Here is a 22,004-nt window from a genome sequence, read left to right on the forward strand (position 1 = left end):
GTGCGGCCCTCAAGAGAACAACAACAACAACACAACCACCACTGACATGGGGCCAGTGTTAAGCGTGACCTTGGCAGTTCCTGACTTCACTGAGACCTGGCGAGGGTGAAGGAGGGAGGGAGGGATCCTGGCGGGCACCAGGGCGCCTGCCTTCCAACAGTCCATGAAGCGTCGCCTGCCTTCCAACAGTCCATGAAGCGTTGCCTCTGCTGAGGGTGCTTTTCTATCTATGTGTGTATTTTATTTTATAAAGCGGGATTCTAAAAGCAGCTGTATAGATAAATCCAGTGTAATAAGCAATTGAAATAAATAAGAAACATTTTATTTCATAAAAGACAGAGCATAGAGATAAATACTGAACACGTAGAAGATATAAAGAAAACTAAAAGATAAAACCAGGGATATAACTAATACACTCAATCTATGCAATTAAACAACGGAGATTATACTAAATGAGGTGCCCTGGGAGGTGAGCATTGAGTGAGGCTGCTGCTGGACTTGTCTAGGTGGAGGTCCTGATGGCTGGACATTCTGAGGCATAGGCTGGGGCTGTCCACGTCCAGGTTGTCAATGGTGTCAGACCGACAATCTGTAACACAAAGAGAGGTGAACGTTTGGGGACAACACTGCTTTTTATCTATTTTTTTATTTATAAAAAAAATTTTGTCTACACCCTAAGCATGCAGAATTTCCCAGGCCAGGGATGGAACCCATGTCATAGCTGTGACCAGAGAGAGCAGGGACAAGCCAGAGCCTTACCCTGCTGAGCTGCAAGGAAACTCAACACTGCTTTATAAAAATGTAATAAAACAAGTTGTGCTTATGTTATTTAATGACAACATTGGAGAAAAAACAAAAGGAACATAACATAAATCCTGCCTGGCAACCCATCCCAAATGAGCATTGCAATGAAGTGCCGTCTCGTGCTTTAGTGTGACTTGAACACACATAAAATAGTATCTACAGAAGCTCCAGCACAGGTTGCAAAATGGGGCCATAAGGTGACCCAGACCTTGCAAGGTTGAGGCTGCAGAGGCTGAGGGACCCCCAGGGCTCAGGCACCTCCTAGGCAAGCAGGGATCCTGCCGCTTCCCAACATGATACCAGGACCATGAAGAGTCCACAGGGATGCAGAGCAGGGACAGGAGAGCTCCCTGCTCACAGAGCAGTGGGTGTCTGGGTCTTCCTCACTCTTTTCCCAGGAGTCCTGAGACTGGCAGGTCAGGGCCACTCCCCCATTGCCTCACATCACCTGGTGATTCCCTGGGGGGGGCTCCCTGGTAACTTGAGCTCGTAAGAGAAAGAGGCCACCAACCACCCTCACCTCACTGTTCCTTGGTTCAGAGAACTTGGGCGGCCAGAGGGGATCTTTCATTTGCAGGTTATCTTGGGCACATGGACCCATGCCAGGCATTGTGAGAGTCCTTGGGGACACTCAAACAGCAGTGTCAACACTCTGACCTGGGAGGAATTCCCAGCAGGGGGCCCCACGTTTTGGTAGTAGCATGAGGAGCATGGCTCAGGGCACCGGTGCTGGACATGATCGGAGAGAAGGGGCAGAGGGGAGGGAGGGACAGGTCACTCTTTTCATGAGCCCACCCTTCTCACACCTGAGCCTGGAAGACCCCGGTAAGTGGCACCCCCTTAGGGGGTGAAGGATTTGTACACTGAAAACTACAGATCATGCCTGAAAGAAATTAAAGAAGGTGCAAGTGCTTGGAACGACACGCCATGTTCAGAGACTGGACGGTTTAATGTTGCTGACATTTCTCTGCTACTGAAAATAATGTACACGTACACTGCAACACCTCACAAAACTTCATGCCGTTTTTTGAGAATTGGAAGAGAAAATCCTAAAATACATGTAGAACCCCAAAGAACCCAAAGAGAAAAATGATCTTGACAGCAAAGAACAACAATGGAGACATCCCAAATCCCACCTTCAAAACATACTGCAAAGCCACGGCAGCAAAAAAGTCTACCCCTGGCATCTGAGCAGGAAGACAGACCAACGATCCATAGGAGAAGGACCTAAAATAAACTCACACGGGTATGGCCAAATGACTGCTGCCCAGGTTCTAAGATTCCCCAGTCACAAAGTATAGTCTCTTCAACAGTCAACAGAATGAAAGGGCAATCTATACGGTGGGAGGAAATACTTGCAAGTATTGCTTCTGAATAAGGGACCCACATCCAAAAAATATGAGAAACTAACACTCAATTGAAACAAAACAAAACAAACACACACACACACACAAAAACAGAAAACAAAAACAAAGACTGTGGGCAAATAGCTGAGTTTAAAAATGGGTAAACACCTTGAGAAGATAGGACCCCCTAGAAGCTATGACAGTGATCAAACATATGTGAAAATGTATGTGGCACTCAACTGACACTCTGTGGTTAAGAGATGCAAGCAATTGCATTGGGAGTGGAAAAGCAATGAGATCCTACTGGATAGCACAGGGCACAATATCTAGTTACTTATGAAGGAAAAAATAAAAAGCACTAAACCAGTTAAAACTTTACTGGAAGGCTGATTTCCAGGAAAAGTATGCTAACAAATGGATTCACAAAACACTGCTCTTAAAGAAAATCCAATATAGAAGATTTGACAATACTGAAATCCTACCATTAGAAACAGCCACTATCATTCACATCATGATTGTTCCGCAGCCTTCATTTTCTACACGGTGTGTGCAGCATGTGCCCTGATTAAATGTATAGCCACACTAACCAGAGTCTTACAACAAGAGGGACTCACTTCATGGAGAGAAACACAGAGGGAGCACGGAGTCCTTCTCACCCAGATGGGCAGTTGTGCAACGGTGCCAGGCACCAGGCTAAGGATGAGGGTGAACTCTGAGCTCTTACTTGCAGCATCACCTGGGTGTGTGCTACCTCGGGTGGTCAGTGTAAGAAAGACAGTGACACTGTCCCATACAAGAATATGCCCCTCTGATTCCCATCTGCTTTGGTCACGTTGAAGCAATGACGGCAGCACTGACAGGGACCTTATAAGATGTACAGCGTCTACAGGACCTCTGGAGACCCTGGTATTCCCAGGCATAGACATGGAGCAGGGACCCTCCCCCCTCAGTGCTCCGGGACTGACGAACTCCTGGCCGAGGGATAGGGGCAGGTCAGGGGTCCAGAGCGTCCCCATGGATAACCCGGCCTGGGCCCCCCTGTAGCTTTTCTGCATAGGAGGTCAAGAGCTTGGGCCATCTGGCTCTGCAAGATCTCCACCTGAGCTCCACTGGGGAAATTAAGCCAACTTGGGAAGTGCAGTGGTGAAGGGAGAATGCATGAATATAGAGAAGCTGCGCAGAGGGATGGAATTTGTGTTAGGGAACGTCGATGGCTGTATTGTCGGTGTAAATACGAAGTATCTCATGAGGAAACACACCACAGGTGCCCACACATGGACCCCCTCCCCGTCCCTCATTACATGTAACAACCCAAGGCATCAACATGACAGACTTGTGTCCAGGGCAGGACATCTTGGGCATCACTATGAGTGGCAAAGAGCTGCATGCTCTACACCCCCAACCCTCCTTCAGAAGGAACCCAGGATCCGGAGGCTCTGCAACCAAAGCCCCAAGGAAGCCTCACATTCTACTGCACCCAGCTTGCTCATCACTGGAGTGATGACGTCTGAACCCACACCGCTTCTGTTTTCCTCTCGTTCACCGCTGACTAGAGAAAAGAAAACAGTGAGAGAATCTAAGCTTCGTGGGCTCTATGGACAAAGGATATTTCATTGTATTTCTTTTCTCAGAAAACCAAATGGAAACTTTCCTTGAGTCCATGGTCCCAAAGAAAACAGGTCATCTGTGAGAAAGGCTTCAAAATTTCCTGGAAGACATCTCAAGTCTATTTTGACCAAAAACTACAAAATTCTCTTTCAAGGAGGGTAATTCTCTGTGGAGAAAATACTCGCAACCACATGTGCAGCTGGTAACTGATGCTGTTGTATTGAAAATGTCCTTTTCAATCAGTCATTCATTGGGAAAGGTATTCAGTCAAAAATCACCCAACTCAGGAAAAAAGTATGTCTCCATACTTTGAACAGTATAGACTTTCATATTTGCATTTGCTTAAAAACAAGGAGGAAATGAAGCTACACATTAATCTCAGATCATAAAAGGCACTTACCATGGAGTCCGCTGGAGTGTCTTCTCCCGTGATGCTGGGCTGATCCTCCAAAATTTCCTGGAGGTGTCCCAGGAGCACACAGAGTAAGGGTCCTGATATTGGCAATGCTGCTCAGGAATTATTCCGGCAGCATTGTTGGGGAGTGGTGGGTGAACACAGGGTGGGAGCATAAGGATGTGGGTGATGGTTAAACACGGGCCCTCATGCTGTTTGCAGACCACTCTGGCGGGTTGAGGCTGCCAAGGGGAGGTTCACTGACATCATGAGAAGGGGAGCTTTAAGCTTACTGGCTAAAGCCAACCTAATCAATTCAATGTAGGCAATTTGAAAAAAGGTAAATTCCAAATTCATGTTCTGGAGACCTCACGCTGTTGCTCTGTGTGTTAGGGACCCAAAGCTGTCTCTGTAAGGATGCAGATTCACTCCCTAGCTTCCCTCGGTGGTTTGAGAATGCAGGGTTGCTGCACGCTGCAGTGTAGTGTGCACATGTGACCTGGATCTGCTGTTGCCATGGCTGGGGTACAAGCGCTGAATGAATCCCTACCCTGGGAACTTCCACATGCCACAGGTGTGGCCCTAAAAACATAAAAAAAACCCCAAATAATTCATGCTATGTTTCAAGGACAGAGTCCAGTGACTCCTCTAGCCTACTTCAACGCCCATGGCGAGTCCCACTTCTTCTTGAAACGTTATGAGACCATTTCATCTCCCACACATTCACATGCCCTGCTTTTGCTCAGCATCTCTTCTGATTATTATTTTTTACTTCCTTTAGTGAGATGACACAGATATAATATTTATGCTTTGCATAATTGTTAAGTATACAGTTCCATAGCCTTTTTGACTTCCACACACTTTTGTACCCATCAATCCTACCTATGCCCACACCTCTGTCATCACGCCCAATCAAATCATAATTCACCTTCCCCTTGCCGCCAGGCCTTGGTAATTTCTACTTCTGCTATGTGAACTTGCCTACACAAGTAGTTTTATACTGTATTTGCCTTGCTGTGCCTGTGTTGCTTCACTCACTGCAATAGATTTTGTATTATTTGGTCCGCCCATACTCCAGCATATTTCGAGCTTTAACTCCACTCTGGCTGAAGAGTAGTTCATTCGGAGTATCTTTTGCATTTCATCTGGCCAGTCATCTCATTCGTCATCACATTCATCAAAGCCTTTAGGGTGCTGCCCATCTTTGGACTCCTGGGAGAAGCAGGCCAGGGAGCATTCGGGCGTGGATTTCTCTGTGGTACAATGGTGAGAAATCACACTGCGCATCTGTCAAAGAGAGGAGCTCATAAGAGCACCTAGTATGAATCTTAAAGTACAGAAGTTTCATTAATAAAAAGGTATCCATAGTGTTCCACTAATTGGAATAAAGGTACCACCAGCATGTTACGTATTATCCATGGCTGGACCTGGAGCGATGGGATTCAGGAACCATCTGTGTCATCTGCTTGACTTCTTTGTCCACATAATCCAGGTCGAAACAATGTCTAACAATCGAAAGACATCTGGAAACACTATTTCCCTGAGGGAGCCGTATCAGCTAATGTCCAAAAGCCAGCTATCATCTCCACCCTCGCTAGAGATCAAATCCACTCTTAAACATCAACCAGCTGTTGAGATTTCAAAGTAGTTTTACTTCCAGTTATAATACCACCACCCGACCAAGTATGTTTCACTTTGGACACACACACACACGCGCACACACACACACAAAGGATATCACATAGTACTTCCTAGTTTGTTCATATACAGGGGACACTAAAGAAAACTTATTCTTGCATGCACTTAATGAGAAAATCTCCATGTTCATTTACCTGACCCATCAGTGGGGTGCACCCACTTGCTGCACCAGGAGCGTAGCTTTCTGATGCAGCCAGAGCTTGATCCTGGTGACTTCGGTAGAGTGTTTCTTCCAACCTGGAAGCAGCATCCTACGAAATGTATCACAACAGGGAGGACTGCTGACATCTTGCTGTCAGAAGACCACAGGGAAATTAGTACTCATTTACTCCATTTAATCTTTCAGTCCCCTGGCTCACCAGCTGCCCAGGAGCACTGCCTGGATTAAAGTTGGACTTAGAAGGATCGTGCAGTTTAAAACAATTGACAGATAGGATTTATGAACAAATACCTTTGTTTAACTGAGACCTTCTAGAAGCACAGGAAAGCACAGTGATTGTGCCTAATGGTCTGGGTTCAAGTGCATGTAGAAGAATCATGAACCTGAGGAAGGGCTGTGGATCCCTAAGAGCCTCGATGCCCTGTTCTGCGAGGTGGAAACGGTAATCTGGCCGACTTTCAGTATTATGTTATGAGGACAATCTCCAGAAGTACGGGAAACATTTTAGAAAAATGTCGGATGGGTGCTTCGTCAGTGCTCAGTATGTGTTCAGCCTTGAGTGAGGGCAAGAATAAGCTAGACTTTCGGAGGTGGTTGAAATCAGAGGGCAAGTGGATGCCTCAAGTCAGGAAGGGTGCAACCTTATTCCCCAGCATCTTCATGGGACTGATGCTTCACAGCTCACGGACAATATCTATTTTCATCTCCTCTGATACTCAGTCCTGTTGAAGGTGAGGAAGTGCAAACAGGCCCGACATGAGGAGTGATGAAGTGACTTTTCAAGAGTCACAACAATGACGAGTGACGAATCTGAGGCAGGTGGACCAGACATATTAATTAATACAACAAAACTGGACGTTATATTTATAACTCTATAGATAGCTCAGAGTGGTAGAAATGAAATGAAACATACAAGAAGAAAAAAGCATGCGAAAAAGTGAGTGAGCCCATTTGAAAGAACAGCCATCAGGGGATCACTGCAAACTCACCTTTGGAACAGCGATTGAGACTGCCCATTCCTAAAGCATGAGCCGTGAAGTGAGGACTTCACCCTGGTCACCAGATACGAGCCTCTCAGTCCACAGAGGGACAGTCTGACCAAGAGGCAAGAAGTGCACAATAGCACTTCCATAGTGACGTGCCATCATACAACTTTCAGGGGGACGTCAACCCTGCACAGGAGGGGTCCAACTGCTGCCGGCAGAAAGCGTGCTTCCATGGACAAGCTTGGCTTTTCAGAGGAATCTTTTTATTTCTAAAATTGAATCTCAGGCTCCCACATAACTCTCTGATTAAGAAAATAATTTTCTATGAGAGAGAATGACCTGTCCCCCCAGAAAGAGTTGAGATTGAACCCTGCAGGGTGGAGAGGCAAAAAGCCAGCATGTGGAGAATTTAAAGAAGTCCCATTATTGCTTAAAGCATCATACCCCTCCATTTCTGCTCTTCCTGAGTCACTAGACATTTGCAGATCAAACCATTTCAAAATGTGAGATTTAAGGTTATTTTAACCAGGGTGAATGTTTTCATGTTTCATGTTGACTGCCATTCTGTAGTGTCCTATCGATACAATGTTTCTACTCACAAAAAATAATACTTTTGGTGCATATTGCAAGTAATTTTCCAATTTGTCACATGCTTTTATCTTACTACAGTTACTTGTACTTACATCCTGAGGAAAGTTTTTTCATTTGCCAAAAAAAAAAAAAAAGAAAATTGTAATTATTTTTGTAATTTCTGGCTTTGAGAAAGAAAAGGACGAAGAATATTATGACCATTATTCATACTAAGGATTAAAGACGCCCTTAAGAAAACCTTTTACTACTTAGGAACAAAAGTACAGGGGCTTCAAGACAAATCTTTCTATTAAACAATTGTGACTATTTCTACACATGCATGTCAAAGGGGCCATCAGTTTTTCAGGAAGAGGATACAGCTTTTGCCCTAGAAGTTATGTATGGCCAGACGTGTCCCAGTCTAGTCATAAAAGGAGCAGGATGTTTTGTAAAGCACACATGGTAATCTATGTCTCAAATAAGAATCTCAGAACATTTTGGATGGGATAGTGATGGGACACCAATGATTCATCCATTTAAACAGATTAGGTTTACGATGTGCCTATTTATCCAATGAGGAACTTGTAGGTGTTTGTTGGCAAAGAGGGGCACATTCAGTTTGTAATTAAAAGAAATTTGTAAATGTCCAATTATTGATTTCAGTAGTGGAGCATTAACTGAGTCTTTGTTTGTTTGTTTGTTTGTTTGCCATGTAGATTAGGCATTCATTTAACCAAGCAATAGAGTAGATTTTTTTGGGGGGGGGGCAGGGAATCTTCCTCTAGTTGATTCAACAAATGTTTTTAAAAGTTGGTGACTATTTATAATAATGGATCAAGATAAATGATGTAAAAATGATGGAACAGGGCCAACTTGGTGAATATCACTGCTCCATGCATAGTATCATGAACAGCCTAACCAAATCCTGCTGCCTATTAACAGCATGAGCAACTAGGCTTATCGAGTGCATCTTTGTGTTCCCTCCTAATTGGACCCTATGTTGGAACCCCAACTTCCAGTGGGATGGTACCCAGAGGTGGGGCCTTTGGGAGGCAAGTAGTTTATGAGCATGGAGTCCCTCTAGGAGGGACAGAGCTCTCCCCTTTTCCTTTGTTCTTTGTTATTTTTTGTCATGTGAGGATGCATGAGAATAATGATCCTTTGTCAATCAGAAACAAAGAAGACAAAACAAGGAGAGGTGGTTGACAAGGGGATGGAGAAGGGACCTGGAGAGCAAATGGGTAGCTGGAGAGGACCAAGGAACAGGAGGAAGGCTGCTCTCCCCAGGCTTGCAAGGAGACACCTCCCCTAGTATTCACTCCAGGGAAGGGGATATCTTTCCTCTTAGCCACTCAAGCAGGGGTCCAAGGGAGAAGCCAAAGTACTAAATATCTAGGAACAAACCTGAGCCAGGAGCTGCAAGACCTGTACACTGAGAGCTATAAAACATGACTCAAGGAAAGTAAAGAGGAGTCAAAGAAGTGGAGAGATAGTCCATCCTCCTGGCTTGGAAAAATGAATATCCTAAAAATGGCCATTCTATGCAAAGCAATCTACAGATTCAATGCAACCTCTATCCATGATAGTTTTCACAGAACTAGAACAAAACCATCCAATCATTTATATGGAGCCAAAACAGGCCTGGAATGGCCAAGGCAATCCTGAGGAACAAAACCAACCAGAAGGCATACCTCTCCAAGACTTTGGTCAATATTACAAAGCTACGGTAAGCAAGACAGTGTGGTAAAGGCACCAAAACCAACGCACAGACAATTGGAACAGAATACAGAACCCAGAAAGAACCCCCAAACCGACAGTCAATTTTTCTTCAACTAAGGGGGCAAGAATGTAAAATGAGGAAAAGAGAGTCTGTTCAGTGAGTGGTGCTGGGAAGCTGGACAGCCACATGAAAATCCATGAAACTGGAAAACACCCTCAAACCATGCACAAAAAGAAACTCAAAATGGCTTAAAGACTTAACCGTAAGACAAGACACCATCAAACTCCTGGAAGAGAATGTCGGCACAACATTCTCTGACATCAAAGGATTTTTGTAGGTCACATTGATTGCAAGGAGAAAGAAACCAAAGCAAAACTAAACAAATGGGTCCTAATCAAACTCATAAGCTTTTGCACTGCAAAGGAACTCATAAAAAATAACACAACCTATGGAATGGGAGAAAATAGTTTCAAGTGATGCAACTGACAGCGGCTCAACATCTAAAATATACAAAAAAAAAAAAAAACCCATTTACAGCACAACAGCAAAAACAAACAACAACCCATTTGAAAAATGGACAAGAGAACTGAATAGATATTTACCCAAGGAAGGCAGACAGATGGCCAACAGGCACACGAAAACATGCTCAACATCATTAATGATTTGAACAAGGCCAATCAAAGCTACTAAGAAGTACCACCTCACACCTGTCAGAATGGCCATCATTAGAAAGTCTAGAAATAAATGCTGGAGAGGCTGTAGAGAAGAGGGCACCCTCCTACACTGTTGGTAGGAATGTAACTTGGTACAACCGCTATGGAAAACACCATGCAGGTACCTCAGAAAACTAAATATAGAACTAGCATGTGTCCCAGCAATCCCACTCTTGGGCGTATATGGGGACAAGACTTTCCTTGAAAAAGATACATGCACCCATGGATGTTGACTATGGTGCTGAATGTCCATTGCAGCACTCCTCACACGAGCCAAGACATGGAAACAACCTAAATGTCCATCAACAGATGAATGGATTGAACAAAGTAAGTAAAGAAAAAGCAGAAATTCTAATGGATACTGCAGAAATACAAAAAATAAAAATATAAAGAGAGAGGGAGAGAAGACTCTGAATATTTAGATGGCAACAAATTTGAAAACCTAGAGGAAATGGACACCTTTCTAGAGACTTACATCCTGCCAAAAACTGAATCAAGAAGAAACAGAGCAACTGACAAAAGCAATCTCTAGAACTGAAACTGAGTATGTCATAAAAACACTCCCTACAAACAAAAGTCCAGGACCAGATGGCTTCACAGCTGAATTCTATCAAACATACAAAGAAGAATTTATACCTATCCTTCATTAAATTTTCCAAAACAGTGAACAAGAAACAACACTCCCAAAGACATTCTATGAAGCCACCCTCACCCTAATACCTAAACCAAAGATATTACTAAAAAAGAAAATGATAGGCCAATATCTGTGATGAATATAGATGCAAGCATTCTCAACAGAATTTTAGTCAACCGAATCCAACAACCTATAAAACAGATCATACACCAGGACCAAATGGGATTCATCCCAGGTGCACAAGGATGGTTCAACAGATACAAATCAATGGCATACACCACATGAACAAAAGAAAAGTAAAAAACCACATGATCATTTCAATAGATGTAGAAAAAGCTTTTGAAAAAGTGTAACAGGAGTTCCTGCCATGGCGCAGTGGTTAACGAATCCGACAGGAACCATGAGGTTGTGGGGTCGGTCCCTGCCCTTGCTCAGTGGGTTGACAATCCGGCGTTGCCGTGAGCTGTGGTGTAGGTTGCAGACGCGGCTCGGATCCCGCGTTGCTGTGGCTCTGGTGTAGGCCGGTGGCTACAGCTCCGATTGGACCCCTAGCCTGGGAACCTCCATATGCCTCAGGAGTGGCCCAAGAAATAGCAAAAAGACAAAAAAAAAAAAAAAAAAAAAAAAAGAAAGAAAGAAAAGAAAAAGTGTAACATCCATTCAGGATAAAAGCTCTTACCCAAGTGGGAATAGAGGGAACTTACCTTAAAATAATCAAAGCCATTTATGACAAGCCCACAGCAAATATCATATTCCATGGAGAAAAGCTGAAAGCCAGCCTACTAAAATCTGGACCAAAACAAGGATGCCCACTCTCCCGACTTTTATTCAACATAGTTATTGGAAGTCTTAGCCATAGCAATCAGACAAACAAAAGGAATGAACGGTATCCAGATTGAAAGAGAAGAGATAAAATTGTCACACTATGCAGATGATATGATACTAAATATAGAAAACCCAAAGGACTCCAAAAAAAATCTCCTTGAACTGATCAACAAATTCAGCAATGTAGCAGGACACAAAATCAACACTTAGCAATCAGTTGCATTTCTGTACCCTAAAAATGAAATATTAGAAAAGGACCATAAAAATACCTTTTCAAATCACCCCCACAAAAATTACATACCTGGGAATAAACCTGAGCAAGGAGGTAAAAGACTTGTACGGTGAGAATAATAAAACATTAATCAAGGAAATTAGAGAGGATTCAAAGAAATGGAAAGATATTCCATGCTCCAGGGATGGATAAATGGATATGTTAAAAATGGCCATCCTACCCAAAGCAATCTACAGAGTCAATGCAATCGCTATCAAATTACCCATGACATTTTTCACCACACTAGAACCAACAATCCAAAAATTTATATGGAACCATAAAAGAGCCAGAATTGCCAAAGCAATCTTGAGGAACACAAACCAAGCAGGAGACTTCGGGCAATATTCCAAAGGTATGGTCATCAAGACAGTGTGGTCCTGGTACCAAAACAAACATACAGCCCCATGGACCAGAATACACAACCTAGAAATAAACCCAGACACCTACTGTCAACTAATCATCAACAAAGGAGGCAAGGATGTAAAAGGGGGAAAAGATGGTCTTTCAGCAAGTGGGGCTGGGAAAACGGGCCAGCCACGTGGATATCAATGAAGCCCTGACAGCATGCAGAAAAATAAAGTCAAAAGGGCTTAAAGACTTAAATGCAAGACAGGACACCATCAAAATCCTAGGAGAGAACATAGGCAAAACAGTCTCTGACATCAACCTTACAAATGTTTTCTTACGTCAGACTGTAAGGGAAAATAATTAAAAACAAAAATAAACCAATGGTTCCTAATCAAACTGACAAGCTTTGGCACAGCAATGGAAACCATTTAAAAAAAAAAAAAAAAAAACGACAACCTATGGAATGGGAGAAAATCATTTCAAATGATGCAACTGGCAAGGGATTAACCTCTAAATTATACAAAAACACATATACAATTTGGCAGCCAAAACACCAACAACCCATTTGAAAAAGTGGGTAAAAGAACTAGGAATAGACATTTACCCAAGGAAGATATACAGATGGCCAACATGCACAAGGAAAAAGGCTCAACATCACTAATTATTAGAGAAAGGCAAATCAAAGGTACTATGACATGGCACCTCACACTGGTCAGAATGGCCACCGTTTACAAGTCAACCAATAGCAAATGCTGGAGAGGGTGTGGAGAAGAGGGTACCTTCCTCCACTGTTGGTGGGAATGTAAATTGGTACAACTGCCACAGAAAACACTATGCAGGTACCTCGGAAAACTGTACATAGAACTAGCATGTGACCCAGCAATCCCACTCTCGGGCATGTATCCAGACAAGTCTTTCCTTGAAATAGATTCATGCGCTCTTTATGTTCACTTCAGCGCTATTCACACTAGCCAAGACATGGAAACCACCTGATCCATCAACAAATGGATGGATTCAGAAGAGGTGGCATATATACCCAACAGAATACTACTCAACCATAGAAAGAACAAAGTAATGCCATTTGCAGCAACATAGATGGAACTAGAGACTCTCCTACTAAGCGAACTAAGTCAGAAAGAGAAAGACAAATACCAGATGATATCACTTATATCTGGAATCTAATACACAGCACGAATGAACCTTTCCACAGGAAAGAATCTCATGGACTTGGAGAATAGACATGTGGTAGCAGAGGGGAAGGGGGAGGGAGTAGGATGGCCTGGGAATCTGGGGTTAAGCGATGCAAACTATTCCATTGGAAGTGAATAAGCAATGAGATCCTGCTGTATAGCAGAGGGAACACCATATAGTCACGAACAAAGGAACATGATGGAGGATAATGTGAGAAAAAGAATGTGTATATATATATGTGTGCCTCGGTCACTTTGCCCTACAGTAGAAATTGACAGAACACTGCAAATCAACACTAATGGAAAAAAGAAAAATCATTAAAAAAAGTTTAAACTTTACTTGAAGGCTGATTTCCACTGTAGGGAAAAATTATGCTAATAAATGGATTCACAAACCACTTGTCTTATAGAAAATCAAATGTAGAAGATTTGGCTATACTAAAATCCTCCATTAAAAATCAGCCACTGTCAATCACATTATAGTTTTTCTCAAAGGGTTCCTTTTCTACACAAAGCGTGCATGACCTGCGATGTCTCATGGGGGCCTCAGTCCTCGCAGAATCTGTGAGCTGAGGAGGAGCCTTTCCTACGAAGGTCTGTGCCAACATGACCGTAAAGCCCACCCAGAGCCGCCTGGGTTCTGTGACCACTTAGGCCACCTTACAACAATGGGCAGTTCTGTGACCTCTGGAGACCCTGGTACTCCCAGGCATGGACATGGAGCAGAGACCCCCCCGCCACCAACTTCTTTCCCCGTGACTGATGTTCCCCTGGCTGAGGGACAGGTGCAGGTCTTGGGTCCAGAGAATCCATGTGGGGACCCTCACCTGGTTCCCACTTTGGCTTCTCCACTTAGGGGGTCGAGAGCTTGGGCCAGCTGTCTCGGCACCATGTCCGCCTGAACATCGGGAATGGTAAGCCAACTGGGAATGGCTGTGGTAAAGGATGCAGGTGTGACAGGAGAGATGATGTGCAAAGGTGATGAGATTTTTTTTCCTAAAGAAAGGTGGTGAGTGTACCGTTGTGTAAGCAGGAAATCCATCCTGAAGAACCACGTATCACGCACATGCATATGCACAAGTGCACCACCTAGGCTCACACCTAGACACCCACATGCCCAGAGATGCAGTGACGTAGTGTCTTCCAGGACCACAGTACTTGGCACTGCTCCTCACTGGGCAAGAGTCGCTTGCTCTACAGCCCCAGCCCTCATTCCCACCAGGAACCCGGAATCCGGTGGCTCTCCCATCTTCTTCAACCTGATTGCTTATTGGTGGAGTGTTCACCTCATAATACATAGAAACCTGATTGTTCATTGGTGGAGTGTCGATGTCATAACACATAGAACTTTGCATGACTACTGTTTGTGCCTGCAATTAGAGAAAAAACAAAATAAGGACAGTGTGAGGATCTAAGCTTCCTGTGCTCTGGGCTCACAGGTCATTTGTTTCCTCTTTGTCCTCAGAAAACTAACTGGGAAACTGTCCTTGCATCGATGGTCCCCAAAGGAACCTGAGAGGACATCAGTGGGAAAGGATCTAGCTTTTCCTGGAAACTTCTCAGGTCCAATTTAAAACAGGTATCATACAATTCTGCTTCAAGGAGGAAAATATTCTGCTGGGGAAAGGGCCTGCTCTTAGGACGGTAGTTATTTGATGCTAACTTTTGGGGAAAGATTTAATGAATCAGGTCTCTGTTGTAATTGATTTTCCCTCAACATACCCCAACCAAGGAAACTGTATACATCAGCTATAACATACATGGTCTGAATTTTGTAACTGCCTTTGACTGAAAAAAGAAATGAAGCCGCATTTTCATCTGAGATAAAGAAAGGGAGCTCACCTCAGTGTCAGACAGAGCCTCTTCTTCTCCCTCAAAGGCAGGCAATTCTTCCAGTGGTTCCTGGGGTAGGGGAGCTAGAGGGACACAGAGGAATTGTCAGGACATGACCGTGATGCTCAGGGAGTTTATCTTGGTGAGGATTTGGGGAGGGAGTGTACAAATGGGAGAGGATAATACGTGTGGACTGAGTTGCTGCAGGGACAGCCCTTTTGGTGGAGGAAGGAAAGCAAAGGAGGAGAGCAGGAAAGATAGGAAAACAGACCTTTGGTTTTCTAGCTAAGGGGAATCAATCAATGGGAAAAGACCCTCCAAAGTAAGCTGGGTCTCCAGCAGAGAGACCCAGATGCCTCCTGCTGGTCTGAAATTTCTGCTAAAAAGACACTGTCTTCTTGGCTTCTTCCCAGATCTTAGGCTCCCCAGGAGCCACACTGTAGTGACTGTATTTATCACCTCCTCCACAAGTCTTCGTACTTCATCAGAGTTTAAACTTTCACGGAGGGTTGGTGTCTATTCTAGGAAAAGTACGCTGATAAGTGTATTCCCACACCCTTTCTCCTGAAGACAATCAGACGCTGACTACGCGACATCACCGGAATCCTGCCGGTAAAGACGGTCACCGTCCTTCACATCACTGCTTCCTCCAGCAGTCACTGTCTACAGAATGTGTGCAGGTCGCCCGAGTGAAAGGCCGTCCGCCCTCGGTGTGGGCCAGTTCACCCCGGAGAGAAACAGAGTGACGAGCACCGAGTGCTCGCCCAGCTGTGCAGGAGGTTTGTACAACAGCACTGGACACTAGGCTGAGAGGGAGGTGATGAGGTTGCACCCTAAGCTTTTACTTCACCGTCCCCTGGGTGTGCACTATGTAGGGTTACCAATTGTAAGCCTTTTAGGGACCCTATCCAATACGAATAAACATATATATCCCCAATGCTGTTCTGTTTTGGCCATGTTTAAGAAATGACACCAGCACTGAGAGTTCACGGTCTAGAGGAGCTGTGGAGCTGTGCAGACCCTGGAGGCCCAGGCATGGATACTGAGCAGGGACCCTCAGCCTCTTGTTCCATGACTGGTCATTCCCTGCTGAGTGATAAGGGTAGGTCAGGGGTCCAGAGCATCCCCTGGGATCCTGGCCTGGTTCCCACTCTGGCTTTTCCATGTAGGAGGTCAGGATCTTGGGCCATCTGACTCGGCACCATCTCCACCGGAGCAACAGGGATATTAAGCCCACTCGGGAAGAGCGGAGGTGAAGGGAGACTGCACGAATGCAGAGAAGCTGTGCAGAGGCGGTGGGATTTGTCTTCCACGAAGTTGGCAGGTCTATTTGTGGTGGAAACAGGCAACAGGTTCTGAGGAAACATATGCTCACATCATGTGCACTCACACATGGACCTCACTCCCCGTGCCTCATATCTTACCACAAAGCACCATCTACAGGATAGACTTGCGTCCAGGGCATGTACGACTTGGGCATCGCTATGACTGGGAAAGAGCCTCGTGCTCTACACCCCCAACCCACTTTCCAAAAGGAGCCCTGGATCCGGCTGCTCGCCAACCAATGCCAGCAAGGAAGACCCACCTTCTTCTTCTCACCCTGACTGTTCGTCACTGGGGTGATGATTTCTGTACACACACCGTTTTCATCAGTTCCCTCATCCACGAGGACCTAGAGAGAAGAAGACATCCTCAACGGTGAGCATCTAAGCTTCCCGGGCTCTGTGGACACGAGGGATTTCCCTGTCTGTCCGTCCACAGAAAGCCAAATGGGAAACTGTCCCTGAGCCCATGTTCCCAAGGAAAATAAAGAGGTCATCTGTGAGAAACGCTTCAACTTTTCCCAGAAGACCTCTCCACTCAATTTTATGACCAAAAATTACAAAACCCTAGTCTCTGAGAAAATTCTCACAACCAAACATACATGTTGTAACTGATGCTGCCATTGCTCGGAACACTGTAGACTTCCATATTTGCATTTGTTTGAAAAGCAGGAAATGAGGCTATTTTTTCAGCAGATAAATAAATGTCACTTACCATGGTGGTAGAAGGAGCTGCCACATTTGACCTGATGCTGGGTGGCTCCTCCCCCAGTTCCTCAGGATATTCTAGGAGGACATAGAATAAAGGTCGTGATATTGTTGACACTGCTCAGGAATTATTCCAGCAGTGATGTTGGGGTGGTGTGTGAACACAAGGTGGGTGAGTAAGGATGTGGGTGACTAACAAGCATGGGCCCTCATGCTGTTGGCCAACCTCTCCAGTGGACTGAGGATGGCAAAGGAGCAGTCCACTGAAGAACAGGAGAAAGGGGGCCTTAAGCTTGCTAGCTAAAGCCAACCTCATCAATACAATTTAGGGAAATTGAAAAAAGATGAATTAAAAATTCATGCTTTGGGGAGTTCCTGCTGTGAGTGGCTCAGCAGGTGAAAGAATCCAGTGTTGTCTCTGTGAGGATGCAAGTTCAACACCAAGCCTCCCCCAGAGGGTAAAGGATAAAGCATTACTGCACGATGCAGTGAAGTGTGCAGATGTGGCTTGGATCTTGTGTTGCCATGGCTGGGTACAGCTCTGAGTCAATCCCTAGCCCAGGAATTTCCATATGCCACATGTGTGGCCATAAAAACATAACAAAACAAAAATAACTCATGCTATGTTTCCAGGACAGAGTCCAATGACTCCTCCAGCCTATTTTAAATCCCATGGCGATTCCTGCTACTGCTTGAAATGTTATGAGACCATTTTATCTCCTACATACTCACATGCCCTGCTTCTGCTCAGCATCTCTTCTGCTTGATGATTTTTTTACTTCCTTTAGTGTGATTACACAGATATAATATGTACCCTTTGCATAACTTTTAAGTATACAGTTGCATTTTTTTTTTTTTTACTTCCACCCTGTTTTGAACCCATCAATGCTAGCTACACCCACTCGTTGTCATCATACCCAACATGACCTCTATACCCATTAGGTCACAATTCACCTTCCCCTTGCCACCCGGCCTTGGTAATTTCTACTTCTGCTATATGAGTTTGCCTATACAAGTGGAATTACACAGTATTTGTCTGGGTGTGCCAGCCTTACTTCTCTCATCACAACAGATTTTTATATTATTTGTTCCACCTATACGCCAGAATATTTCAAGCTTTAACTCCATTCTGTGGCTGAAGACTATGCCATTTGTGTTATACTTCCCATTTTATTTTTCCAGTCTTTCCACTCATCATCACATTATTCACAGCCTTTGGGTACTGCCCATCTTTTGACTCTTGGGAGAAATATGCCAGGGAGCATTAGGGTTTAGATTTCTCTGTGGTATAACGGTGACAGGTAACAGTGTGCATTTGTCAAATATGACAAATAAGAGCACCAAGTATGAATCTTAAAGCAAATTATAGACTTTTTATTAATAAAAATGTATCCATATTGTCTCACTAACTGTAATAAAGGTACCACAAGCATGTTATATGTTATCAGTGGCTGAACCTGGAGCGATGGGATTCAGGAACCGTCTGTGTCATCTCTTTGACTTATTTGTCGATATAATCCAGTTCTAAACAATGTCTAATAATGGAAAGAAATCTGGAAACACGCTTTCACTGATGGAGGCCTATCAGCTAAAGTCCAAAAACCAGCTAATATCTACACCCTAGCCAGAGACCATCTTCCCTCTTAAACCTCAACCAGCCATTGAAATGTCAATGTACTTTCATTTCCACAGTTATAACATGACCACTGACTAAGTATCTTTCAATTTGGAATCACAGGGAAAAAAAAGGACATCGCATAATATGTAATGGTTCTTCCTTATATAGAGGACACTAATGTAAAATTATTCTTTCAGGAACTGAATGAAACATTCTCTACAGTACATTCATCAGACTCATGTGGCGTGTGAACCACACATTTGTGGTGACAGCAGCATAAGTTTTTCACCCAGCCAGAGGTAGATCTTTGTGACCTCAGAGCTCAGCAACTTCTAATCTGGAAGCAGGATCCCACAAAATGTACTACCACAGAGAGAACTGTTGACAACTTGCTGTCAGAAAACGACAGGGGAAATTAGTACTCATTCATTCCATTTAACCTTTCGGTCCCCTGGCTCACCAGCTTCCCAGGAGAGCTGCCTAGGTCAGAACAGACATAGAGGATGGAGCAGTTTAAAACAACAAATAGACAGGCTTTATGAAACAAGTAATTTGGTTAACCAAGACCTTCTAGAAACACAGGAAAGCACAGTGATTGTGCCTAATGGTCTGGGTTCAAACACATTTAGAAGAATCATGAACCTGGGGAAGGTTCTAGATTCCTAAGTGCCTCGATGCCCTGTTCTAAGATGTAGAAATGGTAATCTGGCCGACTTTAAGTATTATGCTATGAGGACAACTTCAGGAAGTACAGGTAGCATTTTAGAAAAAGGACGGATGGGTGCTCCGTCAATGCTCAGCATGTGCTCAGCCTTGAGCGATGGCAAGAGTAAGCTAGACATTCAGTGGTGGTTGAAAGCAGGGAAGGTAAATGGATGCTCCAAGTCAGGAAGAGTGGACACTTCCTCTCCAGCACCTTCATGGGACTGATGCTTCCCAGCTCATGGACAAGATCTATGTTCCTCTCCTCTGACACCCAGTCCAGTTGTAGGGGAGGAAGTGCAAACAGGGGCTATAACCCATAGAGTACAGTGGGGGGCACGAACATCTAGAGTGATGTGGTGACTTTCCAAGAGTCACAACGATGTGAGTGACAGAGATGCGGCAGGAATGGAGCCGGTTGCCGGAGGCCAGAAATCCCTGCCCGGCATTCTGAGATCACGTCCTGGACACCTGAATCAGTAGCTCCCTTCAATCGCAACCCTCCTGCCCCACGGCTTCTGTGGGTGGGTTCTGATGTCCTGGAGGAATTGCCTGAGCTTGGAGAAGAGCCCACACCCTCACTCTGCCTTCGATGCCCATCCTTCAACCCCTGATCCACCATATACACATTTCTTCCAAACAAAGCCCTTCTGAAGGACCTGGGGGTTCTGACTGCTCTTGTTCTCCCAGAATCTTCTTCCTGTCAGCTGTCTTTGTCCAGAGGATCTTCCCAATGTCCACTGGACCCAGAACTCAGAGTATTCTAAACTGAACTCCACATGATATCTCTGCCAAGAACCAGCTTCCTTTCAATGGACCAACCCTGGGGGCTGAGGCAAGTGAGTCTGGGGTGCTCAGAGTCTCACTGATAGTTGATCTGAGTATCCATCTGGGCAGCCTGGACAAAGGGCTGGCTAAGGATGGGCAGGGCTCAGGTCCTCACCAAAATTCTGCTCTATCAACTCCTCATCCATCTCTAGACCCTTGTAGAGGAAGGCAACAGTGTCCCACACCCACTTGAAAGCCACGTTCATGCTCACGAGGCTGGAAATGCCACCCAGAGTGCTCCTTGAGGATCCCCAGACTGGCCCTCCTTCCATGACTGAGCAAATGTTCATTCCACTCAGTGATCGCACTGTTCCTTCTCATCAAACACCCTGGCAACACCCAAACAGCCCGGGATCCTGTCCACGTCAACCCATGAGAATCCTGCCGGTAAATCCTGGTTTCCTTGCTTTCTAACACACTCTGTATTTAGATCCCCACTATTTGGTTTCAGATTTTGACAGCTACATTCAGAAGAGCTGAGCAGTAAGTCCCTGTTCCTCCTGGAATGCCCACTCCTGGGGAGGCATCCAGTTTCACCTGTTTCAGGGGAAGCAGTGTGGGTGCGTTCGTCCCCTTTGTCTTTTCTCTGGTCGAGAGTGTACAAAATTGGCCTCAGGAAATAATACGGTTCTCTACATTCAGGAAAACATTTCAGGCCATGGACCAGACATATTAATTAATACAACAAAACTGGAAGTTACACCTATAACTCCATAGATAGTTTAGAGTCATAGAAATGAGAAAAAAAATAAAAGATGAGGAAAATGTCTGAGCAAAATTAGCGAGCCAATGTGAAGGAAGAGACTACAGGGGATCCATGTAAACTTACCTGTGGGACAGCAACTGAGAGTTCCCGCTCCTAAATCGTGAGCTTTGAAGTCGGAGCTTCACACTGGCTGGCAGACACCAAGCACTCCGTCCACAGAGCGACAGTCCGACCATGAGGCAAGAAGTGCATAATCGCATTACCATGCTGATGTGTCATAACAGAACTTTCAGAGGGAAGTCAACCCTGCCCAGGATGGGTCTGGGGGCAGCCACCGGAAAGTTTGTTTCCGTGGACATGTTCGGCTTTTCAGAGGATCCTTTTTATTTCCAAAACTGAATCTCAGGCTCCCACATAACTCTGATAAAGAAAATAATTTTCTATGAGAGAAAATGACCTGTCCCCCAGGAAGAGTTGAGAGTGAACCTTGCAGGGTGGAGAGGCAAAAAGCCAGCATGTGGAGAATTGAAAGACGTCCCATTATTGTTTAACTTACCGTACCCCTCCATTTGTGCTCTTCCTGAGTCACTGGACATTGACAGATCAAACCATTTCAAAATGTGAGATTTAAGCTTATTATAACCAAAGTTAATGTTTTCATGTTTCATGTCAACTGCTATTCTCTGTGTCCTATAAATACACTTTTTCTCCACACAAAAACTTATGTTTTTGGTGTGTATTGCAAGTAATTTTCCAATTTGTCACATTCTTTTCATTTACTACAGTTACTTGTACTTAGATCAAGAGAAATTTTTTTTTCATTTGCCAAAAAATTCAGTAAATATTTTTGTATTTTCTGGCTTGGAGAAAGAAAAGGATGAAGAATATTATGACCATTATTCATACTAAGGGTTAAATACACCTTTAAGAAAAGCTTTTTCTAATTAGGACAATAAGTAGAAGGCTTTCAAGACAAATTTTTCTGTTAAACAATTGCATTTCTAAAGGTGCATGTCAAAG

General features: G+C 44.4%; 1 long non-coding RNA gene across 2 annotated transcripts; it reads right to left on the minus strand.

The window, feature by feature from the left end:
• Window positions 1-300: 300 nt before the first annotated feature.
• Window positions 301-21,404, minus strand: LOC146398750 (uncharacterized). 2 transcript variants are annotated; one of them, XR_014817212.1, is made up of 7 exons: window positions 21,108-21,218; window positions 17,138-17,208; window positions 16,686-16,772; window positions 15,110-15,183; window positions 5,985-6,101; window positions 4,159-5,439; window positions 301-589 (listed from the first exon to the last, which is right to left on the minus strand). It is a non-coding gene; the product is annotated as an uncharacterized LOC146398750 (long non-coding RNA). The 2 variants fall into 2 exon arrangements; XR_014817213.1 differs by lacking the exons at window positions 301-589; window positions 4,159-5,439; window positions 5,985-6,101 and adding an exon at window positions 13,350-14,637 and having other exon boundaries at window positions 21,108-21,404.
• Between the last annotated feature and the right edge of the window lie 600 nt (window positions 21,405-22,004).

This window comes from Sus scrofa, chromosome 10 (assembly GCF_054392235.1).
Source record: "Sus scrofa isolate SSC_HxYL_T2T_F1_AM1 chromosome 10, Sscrofa_HxYL_maternal_Yorkshire_Landrace_v2.0, whole genome shotgun sequence".
NCBI lineage: Eukaryota > Metazoa > Chordata > Mammalia > Artiodactyla > Suidae > Sus > Sus scrofa.